The 27,669-nt window shown below is 40.1% G+C and overlaps 1 protein-coding gene across 5 annotated transcripts in view; it reads left to right on the top strand.

The window, feature by feature from the left end:
- The first annotated feature begins 19,293 nt into the window (after nt 1-19,293).
- The window catches only part of STX17 (syntaxin 17), a 77,905-nt gene continuing 69,529 nt past the window's right edge, over nt 19,294-27,669 (top strand). For 3 of the 5 annotated variants that reach the window (XR_010749193.1, XM_066367563.1, XM_066367560.1), the window contains exon 1: nt 19,294-19,368. The gene's annotated coding sequence lies outside the window, so the exon portion shown is untranslated. Of the gene's footprint in view, nt 19,468-21,902; nt 21,936-27,669 lie in introns of those variants that run through there. The other 2 variants (XM_066367561.1, XM_066367562.1) reach the window with 2 other exon arrangements.

Below are 27,669 nucleotides of genomic sequence, written 5' to 3'. Positions count from 1 at the left end.
GAGAACTGTCACTTGGGGGAATTTCTGATGAAGACATCACCAGGGAGGAAAAGATGTCAGCACAGGTATTTTGACAAGAAGGCTCTTTATTCCTCACTTGGTTCAGAGTGACAGTTTCAAGCCAGAAGGCTGAGGAACAGAACCAAGATGGAGGCCACTACCAGGAATCTGTGTCTAAGGACAGGAATTCTTATGCCAAGATGTGGCATTACACAATTCTAAGGAACACTCTTCACATGGAATGCAATGTGCACGGTGTCCTCGGAGTTGTGTGAATAGAGTCCTCCCCTTTCTGTCTGGCTCTGTCCCACCATTCCACTGTGTGCCACAGGGGATATACATGTTGAAGACCCTCAAGAGAACTGGAAACTCTTAGGCTTTCATAACTCCTTTGATGATTTAGTGCTTGGTATTTCTACTTCAGTTCATTTAACCGCTTCCTGTAACTTCTTTTAAAAATGTCTGTGTAGGTGTGGGGCACAATGGGATTCTCTGGACATACTGAGTGGGACCATGAGGACCAGTGTATTGTCCAATGTGTGATTCCTCCCATAGCATAACTCAGACTGTGTGGCAAAATTTCACTCGGAAAGAGGTCAGCGTCACGAGACCGTGGCCTCCATTCTTCTGGCTATGTTTTCCTGAGGAAAGCATCACCTTTTGAGAAAAGTGAGTTCGCATTCACATCTGGGGCCTGGGGACTATTTCCCACCTGCCCTTCAGGACTGTGGTTCTTGAAACTGCTTACACTTTAGCATTGTCTATAGAATTTGAAAAAAATATATTAATGCCTGATTTAGATTTCAGACCAAATAAGTCATGACTTCTGAAGGTGGGGCCAAGGAACTCTATTTTTTAAAAGGTCCCCAAGTGGCTTTGTTGTGCCATAAGGGCTGTGAGTCTGTGCCTCACGTGGTGTCCTTATTCTTCCTCTGATCTCACCCTCAGTGGCAAACTGAGCTTCAGAAGGTTTGCCAGCTGGAAGAACTCAGTTGTTACACTGAAGGGACCAATGAAATCACAAAGGTGATGAGACATGTCATTTAAGACAAATATTTATGAAGCACCACATTCCAGGTCATGTGCTGGGAACACACAATAAATAACACAAGATGCCTACCCTCAGTGAGTTTCTGCTCTTGTTGAAAAGACATATAACTGAACAGCTGTACTGCAGAGGAAAATTAAACTGAGGTACCATGGGAGCATGCTGGGAAAATGGGAAAGGTGTGGGGGGAGAGAAGGGATTTGAGGTGGATTTTTAGGGGTCAAGTATTGGTCAATGGGAAGGAGACAAATAGTACTCTAAAGAGAGGAATAGCTTGAGCAAAGACACAGAAGCAAGGGAGTGGATGGGATATTAGGAAATTATAGGAACCTGATGGAGCTTCAGTAAATGGAGAGCTATGAGGCTGGAAATTTAAATGAAAATTTGGAGGGCCTCAGAAACCCCCACAAAAATCAACAGGTGTTCTGGGACTCTGAATAATGTCTTAGAGGCAGGGGACCACAACAAAGGTTTAAAACTAAATAGCTCCATGACCATCTGAAACAAACAAGAACATGATTAACATGAACTTTGATAAATACATCTGAGTCAGTTACTCATTCTGCCCTCTGGTAACCACTTCTCTGCTTAAGCGCCCCCACTTCCCTGGGGACCTGAACATACATCTTTTGCATTCTTTGTGCCTTTTACATAAGTTCTCTCTGTTCAGAATGCGCTATCCTTCCTCCTTTGATGACCTCTATGTATTGACCAAACTTTGAAGTTACCTTCTCTATGCTTTATTTCCTATAGCATTTTTGCAGGGATAGCAAATAACATTGCTTGCTGATTGTACTGTATTCACTGAGATGTCTGTCTTTCCCTCCAGACTATGAGACCTTAGAGGACCGAAGTGGGATTTTTTAACTTTCAATCACTAGGACTTGGCACAATGGCTGGCATGTTGGCCTTGCAGACTTACTGCCTGAATGAATGGGAAAGCACTTACCAGATGTTGGAAAGATTCAAATTTAACAATTATGTCCTTTTATGTTTGAGTACAGAAATTCAGGAAAATTTTTCCCACATTTAAAACCATTTTCTCAGGCTTAAAACATTTATATTCTGAAGTTTTCACTTATGTAAGCAAAGTCGCAGTTGCTGAATTTATCAATTTGTTTCCATATAGCAAGAAATATTTCTTTCTTTAGTAATAATCTGCCAAAGAAATATTAAAGTTAATGTGTTTTTGGCTAGTGGAAATATAGTATCACTCAAAAAGCCCCTGAAATCCACTGAGGCCTACAGAAGGGAAAAACTCCCCTAGGGGGTGTGACAATGGGATTTGGGGGCTTGCTGGGTTGCGAAGAGGGAGGTTGGGGCTCTTTGTGCACTTTGTTGATTTCCAATTCCTGAAATGTATTTCACTAGTTGGGGGATTAAAAGGTTTACTGGTGAGAGTGTCAATTGTCAAAGGATTGAGAGTAGATTCTGTAATCCTATAAAAGAGGGCTCCGGCAGCTTCTCCAACAGGAATCTAGATGTATTTGGTATCTTAAAAATCATTTTGCCCTATTGTTTTATTCTCTTAGTTATTCTATAACAATCTTGCTGCCCCTGAAAGAAATGGCAACTTTCATGAGCTAAAAAATTGTTGAACTGTTGTTCTCATACCCTATTTGTAAAGCACTTGATATTGATATATATATATTTTTTTTTTTTTTGAGGTTCTATTGGTTTTTGCTGCACTTATTTTGATGTTCTGTTGTTAGGCTCATACATATTAAGAATTGTTATATCTTCTTGGAGAATTAATCCCTTTATCATTATGTAATGTGCCCCTCTCTTTATCCCTGATAATTTTACTTGTTCTGAAGTCTGCTTTGTCTGAAGTTAATACCTCTACAACACCCTTCTTTTGATTAGTATTAGTATGGTATCCTTTCTCCATCCCTTTACTTCTAAGCTTTCTGTTTAAAGTGGGTTTCTTACAGAAAACACAGTTGGGTCATTTTTTGTTCACTCTTGACAGTCCTGCTGACAAAAAATTGGTATATTCAGAGCATTCATATTTAAAGTACTTATTGACATTGTTACTATTATTACTTTGAACATTTATTAGATCAATTAATAAATCAAATATTTTATTTTAACTTCAGTTATTCCTTCTTCTGGGCTCTTCCTTTCTTCGTAGATCCAAACGTATGATTTGTATTATCTTCCTTCTCTATGAACACTTTTTTTAACATTTCATGCAGAGCAGTTCTGCTGAAAATGAACTCCATCTTTTCCTTTTCCTTATTTATTCCTGACTTTCAAAGGATAATTTTGCTAGATAACACATTCTAGGTTTGTGTTTTGTTGCTGTTTTACCAACATTCTATAAATATTTCACTCCACTCCCCTCTTGCTTGTATGGTCTGTAATGACAATTCTGATGTAATTCTTATCCTTCTTCCTCTATAGTAAGGTATTTCCCCCTCCCCCGGCTTCTTTCAAGATTTTCTCACTGTCTTTGGTTTTTTGAGTTTGAATACAACATACCTAGGTGTAGATTTTTGGGGCATTTATCTTGCTTGGTTCTCTCTGAGCTGTGGTTTGGTATCTGTCATCAATTTTGGAAAATTCTTGAGCATTATTACTTAAAATATTTCTTGTGCTCTATTCTCTTTCTCCCCTCCTTCTGATATTCCAATTACATATATGTTACATTTTTGAAGTTGTCTCACACTTCTTACATATTGTCCTATTTTTCCTTTGCATTTCAATTTGGGAATTTTCTATTGATATATCTGAAACTCGCTTGTTTCTTTCTTAAGACCACCGCCAGTCTACTGACAAGTCCCTAAAGGCACTCTTCTTCATTACTGTGTTTTTCATTCCTGACATTTCCTTTTGATTCTTTTTTAGAGTTTCCACCTCTCTCTTTACATTACCCATTTGTTCTCTCATGTTGTCAACTATTTCCATTAGACCCCTTGATATATAAATCATGGTTATTTAAAATTCCATTTGATAATTGCAAAATCTATTCCATATCGGAGTCTGATTCTGATCCTTGATTTGTCATTTTGGACTACGCTTTTTCCTGTCTATTAGTAGATCCTGTAATTTTTGGTTGAAAACAAGATACAGTGTATCTGGTAGTGAGAACTGAAGTAAATAAGCTTTTAAGGTCAGGTTTTACATTAATCTGTTTAGGAATTGGGCTGTGTTTAATGTTTGCCCTACCAGTAGATACTTGAGTCTTCAATTTCCTCTAGAGTCCTTGCTGTCTTTGAATTTTCCTAAAATACTTCTTATATAGAGACTGCACCTTGCAGTTCTTTCAACTGTAATCTAGTTGGCTTACTGGAGCCCCGTGGATGTGGTGGTAAACTAAGGGGGAGGGACAGTGTTCTATACTTTTTTTTTTTTAGGTGAGAAGAGGGGAGATAGTGAGGTAGACTCCTGCATGCGCCTGGACCAGGATCTACCTGGCAACCCCACCCTGGGGCCAATGCTCAAGTATTGAGTGATTTTTAGTGCCTAAGGCCAACGCTCAGACCAACCGAGCTATTCTCAACACCTGGGGCCATGCCTGAACCAATTGAGTCACTGGCTGCAGTAGGGGAAGAGGGAGAGAAGGGGGAGAGGAAGGAGAGGAGAAGCAGATGGCTACTTCTCCTGTGTGGCCTGACTGGGAATCCAACCCAGGACATCCATACTCCTAGCTGCCAGTCTCTCTACTGAGCCACCAACCAGAGCCACATTTTATAATCTTATGATGAAGTTTCAGTCTTTAGTGGGCCTGTATCCTTGGGCTGTGACCTTTAAAAGTGTTTCTTATCCTTTCCCCCATTAGAACAGACAGGAAGGCTAGAAGGAGCTGGAGTTAGGTAATGCCCCTCTCCCCCTAATCTCTGGTTGTCTTTTCCCCTGCTGAGTAGGCTTTTCTTATGGAAGAAGACCCTGGGTATATTTCAAAATGATTTCTTTTCCCTTCCTCTGCCAGAAACATGAGAATTTTTTCACTATCTCTTCACCTTGAGGATCTGGTGAGGTTCCTGGAGGTAAAAATCCATGGAAGTGTTGGCTTCCCCTATGACTACAGCCCCCAGCAGTTTCTCACTCACACACTAGTCCACACTCCACCTCCAATAATTTGTCAGAGTTACTGTTTAAATGTTCTTACCAGGCTCCAGAGACTCCTATTTTAAGCTGATCTTGGCTGTAATTCTATGTATTTGTCTGTCTCTCCAGATTCTGGGGGGTAGTTTGCCCTGCAATCTCAATCCTCTGATGCAAGGGTTGGGAACCTATGGCTTGCAAGCCAGATGTGGCTCTTTTGATGGCTGCATCTGGCTTGCAGACAAATCTTTAATAAAAAAAAAAAATGTTAAAAATATAAAACATTCCCATGTATTACAATCCATTCATTTCCTACTGCTCATGTTCATGGTTGCGGGTGGCTGGAGCCAATCACAGCTGTCCTCCGGGACAACACCAGATTTTTATTGGATAATGCATAAGGTACACGGGTCGTTGTATGGCTCTCATGGAATTACATTTTAAAATATGTGACATTCATGGCTCTCTCAGCCAAAAAGGTTCCCGACCCCTGCTCTGATGAGTCCAAGAAAAGTAATTGGTTTTCTGTTTGTTCAGTTTTTTTTTTTATAAGGATATGACTGACAACTTTCAAATTCGTTACATGTCAGAGCTAAACCTGGAAGCCCTCAGAACCCTGTAAAAGCAAATTTAGATAACATTTTGTCATTTGTTCAATTACAATTGGCTCTCTGTATCTGTAGGTCCTTCATCTGTAAATTCAACTAACTACAGAACAAAAACAGAAAAATATGTGTACTATGTATATAGTTAGGCCTAGGAAGTTGTGTTGGTATTAAACACGCCCAGACTTTTTTTTCTTGCTATTATTCCCTAAATAATACAGTTTAACAACTATTTACATAAAATTAACATTGTATTAGATATTATAAGTACTCTAGGGATGATTTAAAGCAAGGGTTCCCAAACTTTTTACACAGGGGACCAGTTCACTGTCCCTCAGACCGTTGGAGGGCCGGACTATAAAAAAGCTATGAACAAATCCCTGTGCATACTGCACATATCTTATTTTAGTATATGTGCTGCTGAAGCGAGCATAGCACATATCTTATTTTAAAGTAAAAAAAACAAAACGGGAACAAATACACTATTTAAAATAAAGAACAAGTAAATTTAAATCAACAAACTGACCAGTACTTCAATGGGAACTATGCTCCTGTCACTGACCACCAATGAAAGAGGTGCCCCTTCCGGAAGTGTGGCGGGGGCCGGATAAATGGCCTCAGGGGGCCGCATGCGGCCCGCGGGCCGTAGTTTGGGGACCCCTGATTTAAAGTATACAAAAGGATTTGCATAGATTATATGCAAATATTATGCCATTCTACATAAGGGACTTCAGCATCCTCAGATTTTGGCATCCATTCCTGACCCCCTGGTCCTGGAACCAGTTCCCCACCATGGATGTCAAGGGACAACTGTGCTCCCCTCCACATCCCCTCTGCTCTACTCAAACTGCACTCCTCAGTATACTTCATCCCAGTCCTTCTCCCAGTCCCACCCTGGCCCTTTCACCTCGAATATTCTCTACCAATTGCCCCTCCCACTCCATAAATCCAAATCTCTTTCCTTGTCCACCCCAAATATGACCTCTCATTATTTCTAAAATTTCTGGAGTTAATGCCTCCCTCTTCCAAACATCTACCTTATAATGTGATCTTTTTCTTTTTTTTTGAAACATCACTGTCAAAAATTTTATTACAGTGATTTGTTATGTGTCTTGTTGTCACCTCCAGTGCTTTTCAACCTGTTTCCTGTCATGACACAAATAGAAAATGATATTTATAAAGCAAAACTAAGGGAGAAGGCCGCTCTCAGACTCTGCCACTGGCCCAGTTGCACTGGGAGCTGGGGAAATTGTCTCCACATACTTGCAACACATTCAAGCCCAGTAGTTGAGAAGATGTCTTGTACTCATAGATACGGAGGGCCAACTATAATGGGAAATAAAGTTGGAGAGCAAGGTTCAGCTCATGTGGAACATCTATCAATTTTCATGTCTATTAACCATGTGATATATCCATTCATTATAATAACAACTAAAGTACTACAAAATTCAAGGTGCCCTGTGATTGCAAATGTGTAAATAGCATTTAACATGATTCTAATGCTAAGTATGTTTACCATATTTTAATTGCAAGCATGGTGTCAAGATGCAGCTTTCTATTTTTTTCTTCTTTTTAAATTTATTTAATTTATTGTGCTTACATAGATTCAAGTGTCCCACCAAATATATCTCTCTCCTCCCCACCCCCATGTTCCCCTTGATACCACCTTTGACCCCTCCCCCTAACGCCTTCCCCACTTCCCTTCAGGATTTGCAGTCCTGCTCTCTATAACACTGTGTTATGTACATATAATTTCACTAATCTCTTTCCCTTCTCTGATCCCATCCTCTTCTCCCCTTTCCCTCTGACCACTTCGGGTCCCTTTGATCCCACCTCTATCTACCTATATTCCATTTCTCAGTTCACATTGTTCATTAAATTCCTCATATGAGTGAGATCATGATATTTTTCTTTCTCTGCCTGGCTTATTTCATTTAGCATAATAGTCTCCAGGTCCATCCATGTTGTCGCAAAAGGTAAGATTTCCTTCTTTTTTATGGCCGCGTAGTATTCCATTGTGTATATGTACCATGGCTTTTTAATCCACTCATCCGCTGACGGACACTTGGGCTGTTTCCAGATCTTGGCTATAATAAACAATGCTGCAGTAAACATGGGGTTACATTTCTTTTTTTGAATCAGTGATTTGGTATTCTTAGGCTATATTCTTAAAAGTGGGATAGCTGGGTCAAAAGGTATTTCCATTTTTAATTTTTTGAGGAATCTCCATGCTGTTTTCCACAGCTGCACCAGTCTGCATTCCCACCAGCAGTTGCAGGAGGGTTCCCTTTTCTCCACATCCTCGTCAGCACTTATTCTGTGTTGTTTTGTTAATGAGCACCATTCTGACTGGTGTGAGATGATATCTCATTATGGTTTTAATTTGCATTTCTCTAATGATTAGTGATGAACATTTTTTCATATGCCTATTGGCCATCTGTATATCCTCTTTGGAGAAGTGTCTATTCAGTTCTTTTACCCATTTTTTGATTGCAATGTATACTTTCCTGGTGTTGAGTTTTACAAGTTCTTTATAAATTTTGGTTATTAACCCCTTATCAGATGTATTATCGAATATGTTCTCCCATTGAGTGGATTGTCTTTTTATTTTGTTCATACTGTCTTTAGCTGTGCAAAAGCTTTTTAGCTTGATATAGCCCCATTTGTTCATCCTGTTCTTTATTTCACTTGCCCATGGAAATAAATCAGCAAATATATTGCTGCGAGAGATGTCGGAGAGCTTACTACCTATGTATTCTTTCAAGATGATTATAGTTTCACGACTTACATTTAAATATTTTATTGATTTTGAGTTTATTTTTGTGTATGGTGTAAGTTGGTGATCTAGTTTCATTTTCTTGGAAGTACCTGTCCAGTTTTCCCAACACCATTTGTTAAGGAAACTGTCTTTACTCTACTGTATGCTTTTACCTCCTTTTCTCAAATATCAATTGTCCATATAGCTGTGGGTTTATTTCTGGGTTCTCTGTTCTGTTCCATTGATCTGTATGCCTGTTCTTATGCCAGTACCAAGAGGTTTTGAGTACAATGCCTTGTAGTATAACTTGATATCAGGAAGTGTGATACCACCCACTTTATTCTTTTTTAAGATTGCTGGGGCTATTCGTGTTCTTTTTTGGTTCTGTATAAATTTTTGGAATATTTGTTCTATATCTTTGAAGTATGCTATTGGTATTTTAATAGGAATTTCATTAAATTTATAGATTGTTTTGGGCAATATAGACATTTTAATGATGTTTATTCTTCCTATCCATGAACACGGTATATGCTTCCACTTGTTTGTATCTTCCTTGATTTCTTTTATCAATGTTTTGTGTTTTTGTTTTTGTTTTTCTGTATTTTTCTGAAGTTGAAAACGGGCAGGCGTCAGACAGACTCCCACATGTGCCCGACCGGGATCCACCCAGCATGCCCACCAGGGGGCAATGCTCTCCCCTTCTGGGGCGTTGCTCTGTTGCCATTCTAGCGCCTGAGGCAGAGGCCATGGAGCCATCCTCAGCGCCCGGGCCAACCCTGCTCCAATGGAGCCTTGGCTGAGGGAGGGGAAGAGAGAGAAAGAGAGGAAGGAGAGGGGGAAGGGTGGAGAAGCAGATGGGCACTTCTCCTGTGTGACCTGGCTGGGAATCAAACCCAGGACTCCTGCACGCCAGGCTGACACTCTACCACTGAGCCAACTGGCCAGGGCCTTATCAAAGTTTTATAATTTTCCGATTATGTCTTTAACCTCCTTGTTTAAATTTACTCCTAGGTACTTTATTTTTTTTTGTTGCAATAGTGAAGGGGATTGTTTTCTTCATTTCTCTTTCAGACAGCTCATTGTTGGTGTATAAAAATGCCACTGATTTCTGAATATTAATTTTATATCCTGCCACCTTGCTGAATTCATTTATCAAGTCCAGTAGTTTTATGACTGAGACTTTAGGGTTTTCTATGTACAGTATCATGTCATCAGCAAATAATGATAGTTTTACTTCTTCTTTTCCAATATGGATGCCTTTTATTTCTTCTTATTGTCTGACTGCTGTGGCTAGGACTTCCAGAACTATGTTGAATAAGAGTGATGAAAGGGGGCACCCCTGCCTTGTTCCTGATCTTAAGGGGATTGCTTTTAATTTTTTCCCACTGAGTATGATGTTGGCTGTGGGTTTGTCATAGATGGCCTTTATCATGTTGAGGTACTTTGCTGAGAGTTTTTATCATAAATGGGTGCTGGATTTACCAAATGCTTTTTCTGCATCTACTGATATTATCATGTGATTCTTGTCCTTCCTTTTGTTTATGTGATGAATCACATTGATTGTTTTGTGAATATTGTACCAGCCTTGCCTCCCGAGAATAAATCACACTTGGTCATGATGTATGATTTTTTTCATGTATTGTTGGATACAGTTTGCTAATATTTTGTTGAGAATTTTAGCATCTAAGTTCATCAGGGATACTGGCCTATAGTTTTCTTTCTTTGTAGTGTCTTTGCCTGGTTTTGCAATGAGGATAATGCTCACCTCATAAAAGGAGCTAGGAAGTCTTCCTTCCTCTTGAATTTTTTAAAATAGCTTGAAAAGGATAGAAGTTAGTTCTTCTTTGAATATTTGGTAAAATTCACCTGTGAAGCCATCTGGCCCAGGAGTTTTGTTTGTTAGGAGTTTTTTGATAACTGTTTCAATCTCATTTGATAAATTTAGTCTATTTAGGTTTTCTGATTCTTCCAGAATGATTTTTGAAAGATTATATGTTTTGAGGAATTTGTCCATTTCACTGAGGTTGTCTAATTTTATGGCATACAGTTCTTCATAGTATTTTCTTACAATCCTTTGTATTTCTGCTGTGTCAGTTGTTACTTCTCCACTCTCGTTTTTAATTTTATTTATTTGAGTCCTCTCTTTTTTCTTGGTGAGTCTGGTTAAAGGTTCATCAATCTTGTTTACCTATTCAAAGAACTAGCTCTTGGTTTAATTGCTCTTCTATATATATATATATTATATATATATTTGGCTTTTATGTCATTTATTTCCACTCTGATCTTTATTTTTTCCTTCCTTCTACTTCCTCTGGGCTTTGTTTGTTGTTCTTTTTCAAGTTCTTTTAGCTGTAGAGTTAGGTTGTTTATTTGGGCTTTTTCTTGCTTCATAAGTTATGCCTGTAATACTATGAACTTCCCTCTCAGGACTGCTTTTTGTGTCCCATAAATTTTGGGTTGTTGTATGTTCATTTTCATTTGTTTCAAGGTAATTTTTAATTTCTTCTTTTATCTCATTGTTAACCCATTTGTTATTTAATAACATGCTGTTTAGTCTCCAAGTGTTTGAATGTTTTTCAGTTTTTCTATTGTAGTTGATTTCTAGTTTCATGCCGTTGTGATCAAAGAAGGTGCTTGGTATGATTTCCATCTTCTTAAATTTATTGAGACTAATTTTGTGTCCTAGTATGTGGTCTAGTACCATGAGCACTTGAAAAGAATGTATATTCTGCTGCTTTAGGGTGAAAGGTTCTGAAGATATCTATTAAATCCAGTTGATCTAGTGTGTCCTTTAAGGCTGCTGTTTCTTTGTTAATTTTCTTTCTTGAGGATCTATCCATTGATGTTGGTGGGGTATTAAAATCCCCTAATATTATAGTATTGCTGTTGATCTCGCCCTTTATGTGCATCAAAATCTGCTTTATATATTAAAGTGCTTCTATATTAGGCGCAAAGATATTTATAATGGTTATATCTTCCTGTTGGATTGCTACCTTTATTGATATATAGTAACCTTTCTTATCCCTTACTATATAGCCTTTGTTTTAAAGTCTATTTTGTCAGGTATAAGTATTGCTACCCCACCTTTATTTTTTCTTTTCCATTTGCATGAAATATTTTTTTTCATCTCTTCACTTTCAGTCTGTGTGTCTCTTTTGTTTTGAGGTGGGTCTCTTGTAGACAGCATATGTACAGGTCCTGTTTTCTTATCCATGCAGCTACCCTATGTCTTTTGATTGAAGCTTAAGCCATTTACATTTAAGGTTATTATTGATATGTACTTATTTATTGCCTTTTTATTCTTTAATTCTACATTCTTCTTTTTCTAGATTTCCCCCCTTTGTTCTGTTTACACCAGGTCCCTTAACATTTCTTGCAGTATTGGTTTGGTTGTAATGAATTCCTTGAGGTTTGTTGTTGTTGTTGTTGTTTTTGTTTTGTTTTTTTGTCTGGGAAGCTTTTTATTTCTCCTTCAATTTTAAATAATAGCCTTGCTGGATAAAGAAGTCTTTATTGTAGGCTCTTATTTTGAATTACTTTGAATATTTCTTGCCATTCCCCTCTGGCCTCTAGTGTTTCTGTTCAGAAGTCGGATGTCATCCTTATAGGGGCTCCTCTGTAGGTAATTGAGTGCTTTTCTCTTGCAGCTTTTAGTATTCTTTCTTTATCCCTTAATTTTGGCATTTTAATTATGATGTGTCTTGGTGTAGGCCTTTTTGGGTTCCTCTTTAATGGGACTCTCTGTGCTTCTTGAACTTGTGTGACTTTTTCCTTCATCACTTTAGGGAAGTTTTCAGCTATGATTTCTTCAATCAGGTTCTCTATCCCTTGTTCTTTCTCTTCTCCTTCAGGAATCCCTATGATGTGGATGTTGTTTCTCTTCATGTTGTTACAGAGCTCTCTTAGAGTTTCCTCAGACTTTTTGAGCCTCTTTTCTTTTTGCTGCTTCGCTTCCATGCTTTCATTTATCCTGTCCTCTAAATCACTGATTCAATCCTCTGCTTCATTCAGTCTACTTTTAATTCCTTCTAGTGTAGTTTTCATTTCTCATATTGTATTTGTCATTTCTGATTGGTTCTTTTTTTATGATTTCAATGTCCTTTTTGATGCTTGCTATCTCTTTATTTAGGTGCTCATTATGTCCATCTATTGTTGCTCTAAGATCTTTGAGCATCTTAACAATCATTACTTTAAACTCTGCATCTCATTCAGTTCTTTTTCTGGGGATTTCTCTTGTTGATTCATTTGGATTTCATTTCTCTGTCTTCCATTTTTTCTGTGTATAGACTCTTCCTTTGGGTGTGTTTTTTGTGTAGCTAGCTGAGTCTAGGGTTGGTATTGTCTGCCTCCAATTTCCAGTTGTGTTGTTTCTATATCTTCTTGGGTTGGATTCAGTTGCTGTTTGTTATCTGCTGTGGGCTAATTGTCTGCTGTCACTGTTCTTTTTGCTATTTTTGTCGGTATTTTCTATGTTTTAGGTGGGTCAGGTGTGACGAGCCCTTCCTTAAGATACCACTCTAACAACGGTTGTTAGGTCCTGAACTGATGCTCTTTGTATCTGGCTGCTGGCTGTGCCCGCCCTGGACCTCCCTGGCCAGAGCCTGGTGCAGATCAGTGGGGGTCACTGCCTATGACTGGCCCTTACCAACCTTTTTGGAGCTACAGGTGATCCATATCTTGTGGCTGCCTCTGCTGTCCAGGTGCCATTGTAAATATCAGCTGCAGTCCTAGGCTAGCTTTTATTTACTCTTGGCCTGGGAGAAGTTCATTTAAAAGTTCAAGTTCCCCTGAGATTCACTTTCTGCTGCCTCTCATTGCTGGCTACTTGCTGGGCTCAGTACTGTAATTCAGAGATTAGGTACGGTATTGGATGTGGCTTGCCCCTTAGCCTCAGGTGTCATTCTATCCAGACTTTATTTTTTAGTTATTTATTTATTTACTTATTTTTCTTCTTTTTTCAACCCTCAGAAGGGTGTGGCCACAGGAGTACAGTGGGTGTGGCCTCTGTGTTCCCGATGTGTGGTCTGTCCACTGGCCCGCTGCCACCACTGCTGCTGCCTTAGGCGTTCAGCCTCGGGCACTGCCGGCACCAGCCCGCCGCTGTGGACGGGCTTGCACATGTGTGCTCAAACCACTGTCACTGCCACCACAACTTTTGCCTCTGTGGTTGGGCTCCCATGCGTGCGTGTGCACTCCAACCATCCTAGCCCCTGCAGCCATGCCCCACTGGCTGCCAGCCCACCTGCCCCCCAGTGAATACTCAGCAGCTTAGGGGGCAATGTAGCTCAGACCTCAGCATTCACTACCTGTGTCCCTAATGTGCTCCCTGCTTCTAAGTGCCTCTTTGCTCTGACTGGAGCAGGAGAGCCTCCAGTGGGCAGGGTAATTTCTTCCCTTTGCTGGTGTTCCTGCTCCCAGGAAAAATGGTCACTTTAGATTTGGGGAGTGACTCAGCCCAGGAGTTAGGGTGGCTGTCCCTCAAAGTGTCTTTCTCTGTGCCTCCGAGATTGCACTCTCTTCTGGCAACTCCAGTCCTCTCAGCACTCCCCACTCCCTTAGCCCTGGGTAAGTGGCTGTGAGCAAGGTTTTCTGCATGGTCTCTTTAAGATGGATCCTGGGTCTGAGAGTTCTGTCTCTCTCTCGCAAACAGTATCTCGCCGCTTTTCTCAGCTAAATACTGTCCATATGCCTTTTCTAGGCTCTGGGGCTCTAGGTTGGGGCTCCGGTCCTGGGTCTGAGGACCCACAACTCTCCGGGAAACCCTCCTCTCCATGAGAGTCCCTCTGGGCCCTTGCTCGCTCCTGGGAGCAGGGCAGCCCTTTCCATATCTCTGCTTTTCCTATCAGTCTCAGTGTGGTTTCTTCGGTGGTCCTTGGTTATAGAATCCTCTTAGTTTAGTCCAAAGTTGGTTTTTCAAGATGATTGTTCTTAAAATTAAGTTGTAATCCACTTTGTTTCTGGGAGGTGGGAGCTGGAACATCTGCCTACTCTGTGGCTATCTTGTCACTCCTCTAAAGTAGCAGCTTTGAGGGTGATTTGGATGGGCCAGGTACAGAAAGTCAGCAGGATGAAAAACCCCAAGTGTCTAGGAATGGGCAAAACTGGGAAAACAAGTATTGTAGGATGGGACCTTATACCCAAGGTAACCTTTTCTTTCCTAGCATATCGCTAGTCATGTAGTTTAGACCCCTGACATTTCATATTGTAGTTTAGATCCCCCTGACCTTTCGTATTGCTGGTAATGTGGTTTGAACCCTCCTTGAACATTTCTTCCACTGACATGTCGATGGTCCTATGTAGACCCCCTTAGAGGAGAAACAAGGGGGCCAGAGAATAGTCTCATTTGACTAGTTCATTTTTCTGTTTGTTTTTTGTTAAGTGAGAGGTGGGGATGCAAGGGGACAGGGGGGCAGGGAGGCAGACACTCCCGCATGTGCCCTGACGGGGATCCACCTGGGAAGCCCCCTAAAGGGCAATGATCTACCCATCTGAGACTGCTGCTCCATTGCTTGGCAAACAAGCTACATATTTAAGCACCTGAGGTAAGGTCATGGAGTTATCCTCAGTGCCCAAGCAACTTGTTCAAACCATTCGAGCCATGGTTGCAGAAGGGGGAGGGGGAGGGGGAGGGGGAGGGGGAGGGGGAGGGGGAGGGAGAGAGGGAGAGAGGGAGAGAGGGAGAGAGGGAGAGAGAGAGAGAGAGAGAGAGAGAAGGGGGAGAGAGAGGGATAGAGAAGAAGATGGTCACTTCTTCTGTGTGCCCTGATCGGGAATTTAACCCAGGACTTCTACATGCCAAGTTGTCACTTTACCACTGAGCCAACTGGCCAGGGCTGACTTTAGTTCTTTATTTCCTTTATTATTGTGGTATTACTTACATAAAGTACACAAATTCCAGGAGTACAGCATGATGGACTTTCACATGTGAAATCACACCAGATCAACACACGGAGCCTTTCTACCACCCCAAAAAGCTACTTCATGCTCTTTCCCAGTTAATCCCATTCCATAAGAGATCATTATTATCACCTTATTTTTAACCTTTTTTCATCTCAGTTCAAAGAGGGTTGGGATTATAGAATGCACAAAGAAACAATAAATTCAGAACTTCAGTAGATATTTCAATAATTCACAGCTACCTAGTAAAGGTAATGGCATTTAAATGTTTTTGAACATGACCTACAGTAAAGAAACAACTTTTGTTTTTTTAACTATTACTAGGACAGACATACTCATCTCTCCACACTTACAAATAAGATGTATGAGCAGCATGGCTTTCTCTGATTCACCAGTCTACAGAGTGAAAAACACAAACCCCCAAGAGCTCGGCTGTGAGCATCTTTTCCACTCAAGAAAACAACCAGACTAAAGCTAGAATCCTAGTCCTAACCCCAAATTCCTGGAAAGTTATCTTATTGTTCCAAAGTCAGATGTCTGCTCCTGGACCAATACACTATGGTCTGGAGTGTGGGCTCATGCCTGTACATGATTGCACACAAAAGCTTGTAACTGATTGCACACAGATCTGGTGGGGAGAAGTGGTTCTCAGAAAAGATATGGGCTGGGAAGATAACCTAGGAGATCTATATTATGGTGTTAAATCTGAGTTTGATTCTCAGGTTCTCCATATACTTGCTCTATGACACCAGAAAAATCATTTCTTATTTCATATAGTTAATATATATTGTTCTCTTAATCTGTTCCAAGAACTGTGCTGGGTTCTAAAAAAACATAATACAGCGTGGGGCAAAAGTAGGTTTACAGGTGTGAGTACGCAAAACAGTTTATTCTTGCATTATTAATTATCGTATTATTTTCCATATGAATAACTGTAAACCTACTTCTGCCCCACCCTGTATATACCTTTCCTCAAGAAATAGCTTTATTCAAGTATAATAAACATACAATAAACACATATATACTTAAAGTGTACAATTTGGTAAGTTTTGACATATGTATACACCCATGGAACTAGTACCACAATCAAGATAATGAAAAGTTCCACCACTCCCAAAGCTTCCTTATGCCCCTTTGTAATCCCTCCCTCTGCCCTCACTCCATTTAGCTATTATCCTTAATTTTTTTTATCCTTAATTCTTCAAATAGGTTCTGTAATTCCCTATAAACACAAACTTGATTAAGCTATTTTTGAAAGTGATCTTTTCTCTCACATTTTTTTTTTTGTGTGTGTGACAGAGACAGAGTCAGAGAGAGGAACAGATAGGGACAGACAGACAGGAAGGAAGGAAGATGAGAAACATCAATTCTTCGTTGCAGCTCCTTAGTTGTTCATTGATTGATTGCTCATATGTGCCTTGACCGTGGGGCTACTGCAGACCGAGTGACCCCTTGCTCAAGCCAGCAACTTTGGGCTCAAGCTGGTGAGCCTTGCTCAAACCAGATGAGCCCGTGCTCAAGTTGGCGACCTTGTGGTCTCGAACCTGGGTCCTCCACATGCCAGTCCGATGCTCTATCCACTGCGTCATTGCCTGGTCAGGCTCTCTCACATTTTTATAATGACAATTGCTGTTTATTTCTCTAGACACTTTATTGAATTTGTTGCATGTTATGTATATGTGTATATTTATAAATATATGTAAATGTATGTATATATGTGTATATATTTGTACATGTGTGTGTGTGTATGTTGGCTAGTAGCAGCAGGCCTGTTCCTAACAACTTCAGGGACCAGAGGAAGAGTACAAAAAGAAGTTCACACATCAAATATTTATAAATTTAAAGACTGCAAATCAAACTAACAAACTGTTAGATTAAAAAGTTCTATCCTGCTACCACAACACACCTAACTTGCAGCAAACATGTATATAATAACCTAGAAGGTTTGATTCAAATTTAGACTCCTTGAATGCCATGTCTCCCTAATGTACCTGAGATAGCTTTTTCAGAACTTAACTCACATGACCTTTACTTCAAAAGATCTTATTAGAAAAAAAAAAAAAAAAAAAAAAAAAAGTGGCCAAGACTTGGAAACAACCAAAGTGCCCCTCGATAGAGGATTGGATAAAGAAGATGTTTGGAGCAAAGATGGCCCGGGCGCTGGGGATGGCTCTGTGACCTCTGCCTCAGGCGCTAGAGTGGCTCTGGTCGCAATATGGCGACGCCCAGGATGGGCAGAGCATCGCCCCCTGGTGGGCAGAGCGTCGCCCCTGGTGGGCGTGCCGGGTGGATCCCGGTCGGGCGCATGCGGGAGTCTGTCTGACTGTCTCTCCCTGTTTCCAGCTTCAGAAAAATGAAAAAAGAAAAAAAAAAAAAGAAGATGTGGTACATATATACTATGGAATACTACTCAGCCATAAGAAATGATGACATAGGGTCGTTTACAACAACATGGATGAACCTTGAAAACATTATACTGAGTGAAATAAGTAAATCTGAACAAGCAAAAAACCGTATGATTTCACACATAGGTGACATACAAAGCTGAGACTCATGGATATAGATAAGAGTGCTAGTAGCAGCAGGCCTGTTCCTAACAACTTCAGGGACCAGAGGAAGAGTACAAAAAGAAATTCACAAAGAAGAGTACAAAAAGAAGAGTACAAAAAGAAGTGGGTGGGGTAGAGAGATTTAGGGGAGGGGGTACGGGATTGGGAAGAGGGTGTAAAGAGGGACGAATATAAAGTGACAGAAAATGATCTGGCTTTAGGTGATGGATATACAACATAACTGACTATTCAAATGATGGAGTAATGTTTGCCTGAAATCTATGTACACTTATTGATCAATGTCACCCTGTTAAAATTAATTTTCTAAATATAAAAAAAGATCTTGTTTAACTGACCTTTGTTTAAAAAACATTTTCCCATGATATTACCTAATACTTTAGAATTAAAATTTTATAACCATCTCATTCCTAGAGTAAAACAAACATCAGCTTTTATTATACCCACAAAGAAAATCCAAATTGCTTAGATTTTTGGATTTATTTTAGAAATTGCCTTTCAAGGCTTTTATATATAGGCCCTTAATCTTCTGCAATTTCTTGGTCTGCAATTTCTACCTCTATGCCCACTCCATTGGAAGTCCGTAAGAACTGAGTTTCCTTAGGCTTGAACATCCTTATGACTTCTGAGCATAATACCATTGGCAAGCCATCTGAATACTCACAAACAAATATTAAAAAGACTGGGTCTGGAATATAGGCCATCACCTGTGACCCAGACAGGGCTTCAAGGCCAATCATCTGCTTGTTCATTGACAGGAGCTGGTATAACTGGAAGAACTTGGGAAGAAAATTGGCAAACCACAGTTGGAGTTCAAAGTCTCATTAACTAGCTGTACTGGACTGAGTCACTTAACAATCTTTCTGGAGCCTGTCATTAGCCATACACTGGAATAAAGGCATTGGCCTTAAGGGTTCCACCAGTTTGGGGAGGAAATCACAACTTGTCTGAGCTTCAGCTTCTGCGCCTGCTACAATTAAGACTTGTGCCCTCTTTACCTCACAGGGTTTTTTGGTGGGTGGTGGGACGAGACGGAGAAGGCACAACTTTCTGAGCTTCAATTTCTATGAACACACGACCAGCCCGTCAATAAAATTCCTGTAAGAATAGAGGAAAACGAACAGAAAAATTCTGCAAGATGCAGAGGGCTATACAAATGTGAATTGTCTTCTACTTAAAACGTAAACTGATGTGAAAACTGTTTATGCATCTTTTTCTTCCTGGCTCCTAGTATTTCAACACTGCATAAATCAAGACCATTTTTTTAAAAAGATTTCGCTCATATCTGCTCTTTCTTACCTGCGCGTTGGCCACACTCCGCGAGGCCCGGACAGAGCGGGTGGGGGCGTGGCCTAACCCAGCCGGCCCAAGCCGACGCTCCGCCCCGCCGCTCTCGCGCCTGCGCCGTGCGCACCGACTGCCCCCCGAGAGCCCCGGCGGGAGGTAAGGGGCTCACGGGAGGTCGCCTCAGGGGCGTCGGGCCCGGATCTGTACCGTGGGCGGGGCGCGCGGATGAGGCGCCCCGCGGGAAGCGGGAATCAGGTTGGAAATGCGGTCGCTGGGAGGACTCCTCCCGACTCCCAGAAGTGGCGGTTTCGTTTTTGGAAGCACTATTTGAACTGGGTGTAGGGAGGCGGACGACGGGACGAGTGTGATGGCCTCCCGGGGTCGCGAGGCGGAAAAGTTCCCCGCGTCTGCCCTGCCCGTGACGCACTGTCGGGGTCCCCGGCGTCTCGGTCCCGGGACTGGCCCGTGCATCCGTTCTCCGGTGGGGGGGCGTTTGGGGTGTGTGTGGCCCGGGTGCGCCGAGGGTGACACTGCAAGGGGTGACTGGGCTTCGGGGTAGTGAGGGGAGAACCGGGCGCGAGGTCGGAGCCTCCTGCCCGTCAGACCGGGAGGTGGGTCTCAGGGGTCCCACCTCTCCCTCCTTTAGTAAATTCGGACTCTGAGACTCCGAGAGGAGACCATATGGTAGGACCAAAGGCCTTGACTTTCCAAATTCAAAACCCCCTCCCCTGGTCAGAAACACGGGCGACGTGCCCGAGGAAGTTCGTTGTCACCAGTCCGGGTAATGTGGGACCTCTATAGAGGCTGATGGAAGGTGCTTTCATCACTTTGGGTGGGTGGGGGTGTTCCAGAGATACTAGACTTTTTCTAAGAAATGGCGCTTTTCAGTTATAAATGGTCTCTTAAGTAATTTAGTTAATGTCCCAGTATTTTTTCCTCGTGGGAAACGAGCATTATGGTACTCAGCTGATAGTTGCAAGTACTAAATGATCGAGTTTGTAGCATCTGGAACTCCCTTATATTCCCCCACCCCCGCCCCGTGATAGTGCCGTGAATATGATGGTAGTTCTCTGACATGTAAATATTAGCCTTTTATGTAAAAAATCAATTCACACATTTTTAAAAACCACTATATTGGAATAATTTTACATTACAGAAAAGTTACAAAAGTCATACAGAGTCTATCTATAGCTTTCTTTAATGTTAACGCCTGATATAACTGGTACAATGGTCAAAAATAAGAAATCAACATAGGTCCAGTACTATACCAATTTTCTTCAGAGTTCATCTTTTTTTTTTTTTTTTTTTTTAATACTAATACTAATGACCTTTTTCTGTGCGGAGAGCCGATCTACAATCCCACATTGCCTTTAGTTGGCGTGGCTCCTTAGTCTCCTCCCCTCTGACAGCTCAGTCTTTTCCTTTATTGATCTTTGTGTTTTAGAAAAGTCCTGGTCAGTTGTTTCATTTATTTTGGAAGGTGCCCCACAATTGGGTTTTGTATGAACCATTCTCATGATTTGATTAAGGTGATGCATGTTTGTCAATACCACAGAAGTCTGTGTGCCCTTCACAGCTATCACTTAAGGGGGTGCATGCTGTGGCACACTGCATTTGAAACTACTTTTGATAGCTTAGTTAAGGCTGTGATTCTCTCATATAAAGTTACTATGTTTCCCTTTGGTAATTATCGATATCTTGGGAGAGAACTTAGAAACTATGCAAATATCTTGTTTCTCCTCAAACTTTCACTTAATGATTCTAGCATCCATTGATGGATCTTGCCTTCAGTAATTATTACTTGTGATGTTAGGATGGTGACTTTGTTTCCCTCATTTCTTTATTAATTGGAGTTCATCTGTAAGGAAAAGCTATTCCTTCTTCCCATTTATTTTCAGTTATTTATTTGTGTCAGTAGGGACTCATTTATTTTTCTACTGGTTATTATCCTACACTTATTTATTTTAGGCTCAAAATGTTCCAGCTTTGGGCATTGGGAGTTTTTTCAGGTGCTCCTTGTGCCCTTTTGACAAAACCCCATCTTTTTTTGAGAACTTACTTTCTGGCACTGTAAAATACTCCAAGGTTATCTTATGTTTTCCCTGCCTCAGCCCTGGCATCAACTACTTCTCCAAGGATCCCTGGTTTCATTTTTTGGAGAGTGGTATTTAAACACCAAGATCTAGGTAGTAGGTATGCTCATTGCTAGTAGGGCATCATTACTTCCCTGCCTGGCATGTATATGTGTGTGTATACATACAGGCATGTATATGTGTGTATGTACATATAAGCTATATATATCTGGAGATATGCAGGGTGGAGTAAAAGAAGGTTTACAATTATGAGTATGTGAAGCAGTTCATTCTTGTATTATTGTATTATTTTCCATATGAACAACTGTAAACCTACATTTTCCCCACCCCTTATGTATATGTATGTATAGAGAGAGATGTATAAATCTATGTACATACATGAAGAGCAATATATAAATTTACAGTGGTGCCTTGAGTTACGAACATACCAACATTTTTTTTTAAGATACGAGCTGCTACTCGGTCCGTATTTTTGTTCCAGATCCAAGCGAAATTTCAAGATACGAGTCGTGATTCAGGAAGCTGCCGCTAGTTGGCCCGTTGGCACACAGGTCCAGTATCGGCAGTTTGATATACAAGTTGACTGACTTGCAAGCTCGGTTACAAAATGAATTAAATTCATATCCCAAGGTACCACTGTATTTACAAATACACATGCATTCTTGGATTATTATTTATTATATTATTTTCCACAACTGTAAACCTACTTTGCCCCACCCTGTATGTCTGTGTATGTTTACATATATGGAGATCTATATACATATAGGGAAATATATATACACACATCCGTGCATGCACAAAGATTTATATTTTATTTATCTGTATAGACATATATCTGTACATATGTCTGTGTACATGCTGTTTATAAATATATTTTTTTAAAACAAAAATTTATTCTGATACCTCTAATTCTAATATAACACTAAAGGACTCGTTCTATTCTTGCCACTTATAATTTCTTTCTTTGACAGGGAGAAATCTGGTTTTCATTTTCTGCAAAATATTTTATTCAATTCTAGAATATACATAATTTCAGTATTTTTTTAAGTGAGAAGAAGGGAGACAGACAGACTCCCACATGTAGCCCCACTAGAATCCACCTGGCAACCCCTGCCTGGGGCCAACATGCCAATCAACTGGGCTATTTTTAGTGCCTGAAGCTATTGCTGAACCAACCAAGCTATTCACAGAAGCCAGAGCCAATGCTGAAATCAATGGAGCCACTGGCTGTAGGAGGGGAAGAGGGAAAGAAGGGGAAGAGGAGAGCAGGTCGCTTCTCTTGTGTGCCCTGACCAGGAATTGAACCCAGGCTGTCCATATGCCAGGCCAATGTTCTATTCCACTGAGCTAGGGTAAATTCAGTATTTCTAACCCATACTCCTATGAGAAATAAATTTACCAACTAGAGTACAGGGTAGTTGTATGTAGTTCTTTTTGTCTTTAACATTGTAGTATCCAGTTAAAATACCGTTTTGTAAAGTTACCTAGATTAGTTATTTTCTTCTCCCACTTTTTTCAGTGTGTATGCTATGCTATTCATTTGTCATACAGTTAGTTTTGTTCTATACAGTTTGTATTCCATTTGGGTTCTCCCGCATACTGTTATTTTTGTTTTCTAATTTATAAAAATTCACTTTGTGGTCTATAGTACTATGAGTTTTGACAAATGCATATAATTGTACATCCATCACTACTGCCATGATACAGAACAATTCTATTACCTCAAATATTTCATTACACTCTTTAAAAAAACAACAACGTTAAAACTAAGACAGAATGTGGTTTTATTTCTGGGCTCTCTATTCTGTTCCATTGGTCTGTGTGTCTATTTTTCTGCCAGTACCATGCTGTTTGATTATTGTGGCTCTGTAGTATAGTTTGAAGTCAGGTATTATAATGCCTCCAGCTCTGTTTTTTTTTTTCTTTAGGGTTACTTTGGTTATTTGAGGTTTTTTATGGTTCCATATAAACCTGATGATTTTTTTGTTCCATTTCTTTAAAAAATTACATTGGCATTTTGATGGGAATTGCATTAAATTTGTGTATTGCTTTGGGTAATATAGCCATTTTAACTATATTTATTCTTCCTATCCATGAACAAGGAATATTTTTATATTTCATTGTGTCTTTTTCAATTTCCTTTAATAATGCTTTGTATTTTTCAGTATAGTATATAGGTCCTTTACATTCTTTGTTATGTTTATTCCTAGGGATTTTTTTTTGTTTGTTTGTTTTTTGGTGCAACTGTAAAAAAGTATGGTGGTTCCTCAAAAAATTAAGAACTACCATATGACCCAGCAATCCCTCTACTGGGTATATACCCCCAAAACTTGAAAACATGGGTACATAAAGACACATGCACCCCCATGTTCGTCACAGCATTGGTCACGGTGGCCAAGACGTGGAAACAGCTGAAATGCCTTTCAATGAAGGACTGGATAAAGAAGATATGGTAATATATACAATGGAATATTATTCAGCCATAAGAAATGATGACATAGTATCATTTACAACAATATGGATGGACCTTGATAACATTGTACTGAATGAAATAAGTAAATCAGAAAAAGCTAAGAACTGTATGATTCCATACATAGACGGGACACAAAATTGAGACTCATGGACATAGATAAAAGTGCAGTGGTTACCAGGGGGAAGGGAAGGGTGGAGAGGGTAGGAAGTGGGAGGAAGGGGAAGGAGTTAAAGAGAAACAAAATATAGGGTGACAGAAGATGATTTGACTTTGGGTGATGGATATACAGGATAATCGACTGTCCAAATGATGTGGAGATGTTTTCTCTAAATCTGTGTAATCTGGTTCACCAATGTCACCCTGTTAAATTTAATTGTCTAAATAAAAAATAAATTAAAACCAAAAAGACAGCAACTCTACAGAAGTTTGGGAAACTAGGCATTTTTGTATTTTTCCTTATCTTTTTCATAGGCATATTTTACATAATTTGGTGTTAATATAACATATTTGTGTGTTTTTATATAAGTAATGTGTTCCAATTTTCTGACTGAAAAACCAAGAATTTTTGAAAGACATTCTTACTTATTCAATCTCACTTTTAAACTACATTTTGTATATTGAATTAAGATCTTCCCTGAAAAGCTTATAAACATTTGAGCTACTTTATGATCAAAGCCACTGCCAGACAAATTTGTTTCAGTAACATGATTTATGAAATTATTTCAGTGTCCTCTTCTGAGTTTTACATAGGCATTTTATTATAATTATATAAAAATGCAAATGGTGGAGAGTAGAAAAAAATACTGACAAGAAGGTGACCAAGAGTTGAAAAACAAGTTGGGAGATTCTTGGGGCAGATGGTCTCTGAGAGTTGGCCCTTACGAGGCCTCAGGTTTTCCTTGGGCATGAAAAGCTGAGCGGCAGAGTCATGCATAACCCTGACCTGGAAATATCACTCTGAAACTCAAAAAAGAAAACTTAACAGCATAGCATAAGACAACAGTGAAAATAAGCCAAGTACTCAATAACCAGAGTTTGTTGAGTACTATAACCTTATTAGTGGAAGAGAAGGCAGAATCATTTGAGTTATATCTCAAATGATACATAAAGTTTAGAAGCAGATGGAATATAAAAGAACTTCTAGACAGAGGGAATATTGGTACAAAGCCCAAAGTAGAGATTGGGTGATAATAGGTAGAAAGGTAGATCTACTTATGAACATTGTATTTTCTTGTTAAAATACTAGGAAGTTTTGTTCAGAGGAGGACATATTGCAGTTGATGTTTAGGTAAATAATAATTGGGGGGGGGGGGGTTTGGAAAGGGCAAAGTGTCTAAAGGCAGGCGAAGGAAGACACTGTTGTCATGTGCTGTGCATTTTGTGCTGCTTGACTAGAATGATAGGATTAGAAATGGTGAAGAAAGGGAACATGAATTATTTTAGTTCTATCAGCAGCTATTAGCAACAGGAATGTTTAAAAACATTTGATAGGAAAAGTGGTAAGAATAAAGATGTACTCCTATAGTATATACTCTGCAGAGTAGAAGAAAACACAAGAGGCAGTGTGATAAACAGGGAAACAGACAAATAGTTGATCATTTATAAGAGTCTATTATATATTGAATATAATAAAAAGATGTACCTTGTAGTAAAACACATTTTATACAACAAGGGTTGGGAACCTATGGGTTGCGAGCCAGATGTGGCTCTTTTGATGGCTGCATCTGGCTCGCAGACAAATCTTTAATAATAAAAAATAATAACGTTAAAAATTAAAACATTCAGATGTATTACAATCCATTCATTTTCTACCACTCATGTTCATGGTTGCAGGTGGCTAGAGTCAATCACAGCTGTCCTCCGGGACAACACCAAATTTTTATTGGATAATGAGTAATGTACACGGGTCGTTGTGAGGTCAGGAAGTAAACTTTCCTCCTTTTAATCAAGTAGTCAGCTAACTAATTGCAGAAACCCTTTTGACGAAGAAGATGGCTAAAAGAAAAAAAGATGAGGAGTATCATACTTTTCAGCAGGAATGGAGAGAGAAATTCGCCTTTGTGGAGAGAGCAGGTTCTGCAGTGTGTCTAATATGCAATAATAAAATTGCATCGATGAAACAGTCAAATATAAAGTGGCACTTCCACACACACCATACTACATTTTCATCAAAATATCCAGTGGGGTACAGCAGGAGGAAAGCATGTCAAGAGCTACTGTGCAGAGTGCAAGCTAGTCAACAGCAACTCTGTTTCGACCCAACAAGGTGACTGGAATTTGGCTAGCTTTGCTGGTGCTTTAGCAATTGTGAGAAATGGAAAGCCATTCACAGATGGGGAGTATGCCAAAACATTCATGCTTCATGTTGCCAATGAACTTTTTGATGACTTTTTGGATAAAGACAAGATAAATGAATAAAAGACATGCCTCTGTCAGCAAGAACTGTTCACAATCGTACCATCATAATGGCAATCAAATTGAGGCAACACAAGTGAAGGACATAAATGCAGCACCATTCTTTTCTCTCGCTTTGGATGAGTGAACAGACGTAAGCCATTTATCCCAGTTCAGCGTGATTATGCTATCGGTGACACACTACGTGAGGAAAGTCCTGCTGTTTTGCCTATGAAAGAGACAACAAAGGGGAGGATTTATTCAAGTCTTTCACTGAGTTCGCTAAAGAAAAAAATCTACCGATGGATAAACTTATTTCGGTATGTACTGATGGTGCTCCGTGCATGGTGGGGAAAAACAGAATTCATAGCGCTTTTTTGTGAACATGAAAAGAGACCCATCCAAAGTTTTCACTGCATCCTACATCAGGAGGCGCTCTGTGCTCAGATGTGTGGCGAGCAGCTTGGTGAGGTGATGTGGCTGGTCATTCGGGTGGTCAACTTTATTGTTGCCCGAGTTTTAAATGATCACCAGTTTAAAACACTGCTGGATGAAGTTGGGAATAATTATCCTGGTCTGCTTCTGCACAGCAATGTGCGTTGGTTGTCAAGAGGGAAGGTGCTCAGCCATTTTGTGGCTTGTCTGAGTGAAATTCGGACTTTTCTTGAAATGAAAAACGTCGAGCATCCTGAGTTAGCTAACACTGAATGGCTCCTGAAGTTCTACTATCTCATGGACATGACTGAACATCTGAACCAGTTCAATGTGAAAATGCAAGGCATTGGAAATACAGTCGTATCCCTTCAACAAATAGTGTTTGCATTTGAAAACAAGCTGGAACTCTTCATCACTGACATTGAAACAGGTCGTTTACTACACTTTGAAAAACTGGGAGAGTTTAAAGATGCATGCACAGCAAGTGACCCTGCTCAACATCTTGATCTCCAGCAGCTAGCAGGCTTCACATCTAATCTTGCAGTCATTCAAAGCGCGCTTTGGAGAATTTTGTGAGCGCACTCATCTTTTTAAGTTCATCACCCATCCACATGAGTGTGCAGTGGACAGCGCCCACCTGAGTTACATCCCCGGTGTCTCCGTCAGAGATTTTGAGCTACAAGCTGCTGACCTGAAGGCCTCAGACATGTGGGTGAATAAGTTCAAGTCACTGAATGAAGATTTGAAAAGACTTGCACAACAGCAAGCACAGTTGGCGAGCAAACACAAGTGGGGAAAAATGAAAAGACTTCAACCCGTGGACCAGCTGATTGTCAAAACTTAGCACGCGCTTCCCATCACATACCACACACTGCAGAGTGTGAGTATTGCTGTACTGACAATGTTTGGCTCTACATATGCATGTGAGCAGTCTTTCTCACATCTAAAGAATGTTAAGACCAACCTACGATCACGTTTAACAGATGGAAGTCTCAACGCCTGCATGAAGCTTAACCTCACCACATATCAACCAGACTACAAAGCCATCAGCAAAACTATGCA

Source organism: Saccopteryx leptura, chromosome 2 (genome assembly GCF_036850995.1).
Source record: "Saccopteryx leptura isolate mSacLep1 chromosome 2, mSacLep1_pri_phased_curated, whole genome shotgun sequence".
Classification (NCBI taxonomy): domain Eukaryota; kingdom Metazoa; phylum Chordata; class Mammalia; order Chiroptera; family Emballonuridae; genus Saccopteryx; species Saccopteryx leptura.
The sequence above is the reverse complement of the archived record's forward strand: the minus strand, read 5'-3'. Positions and strand labels throughout refer to the sequence as shown.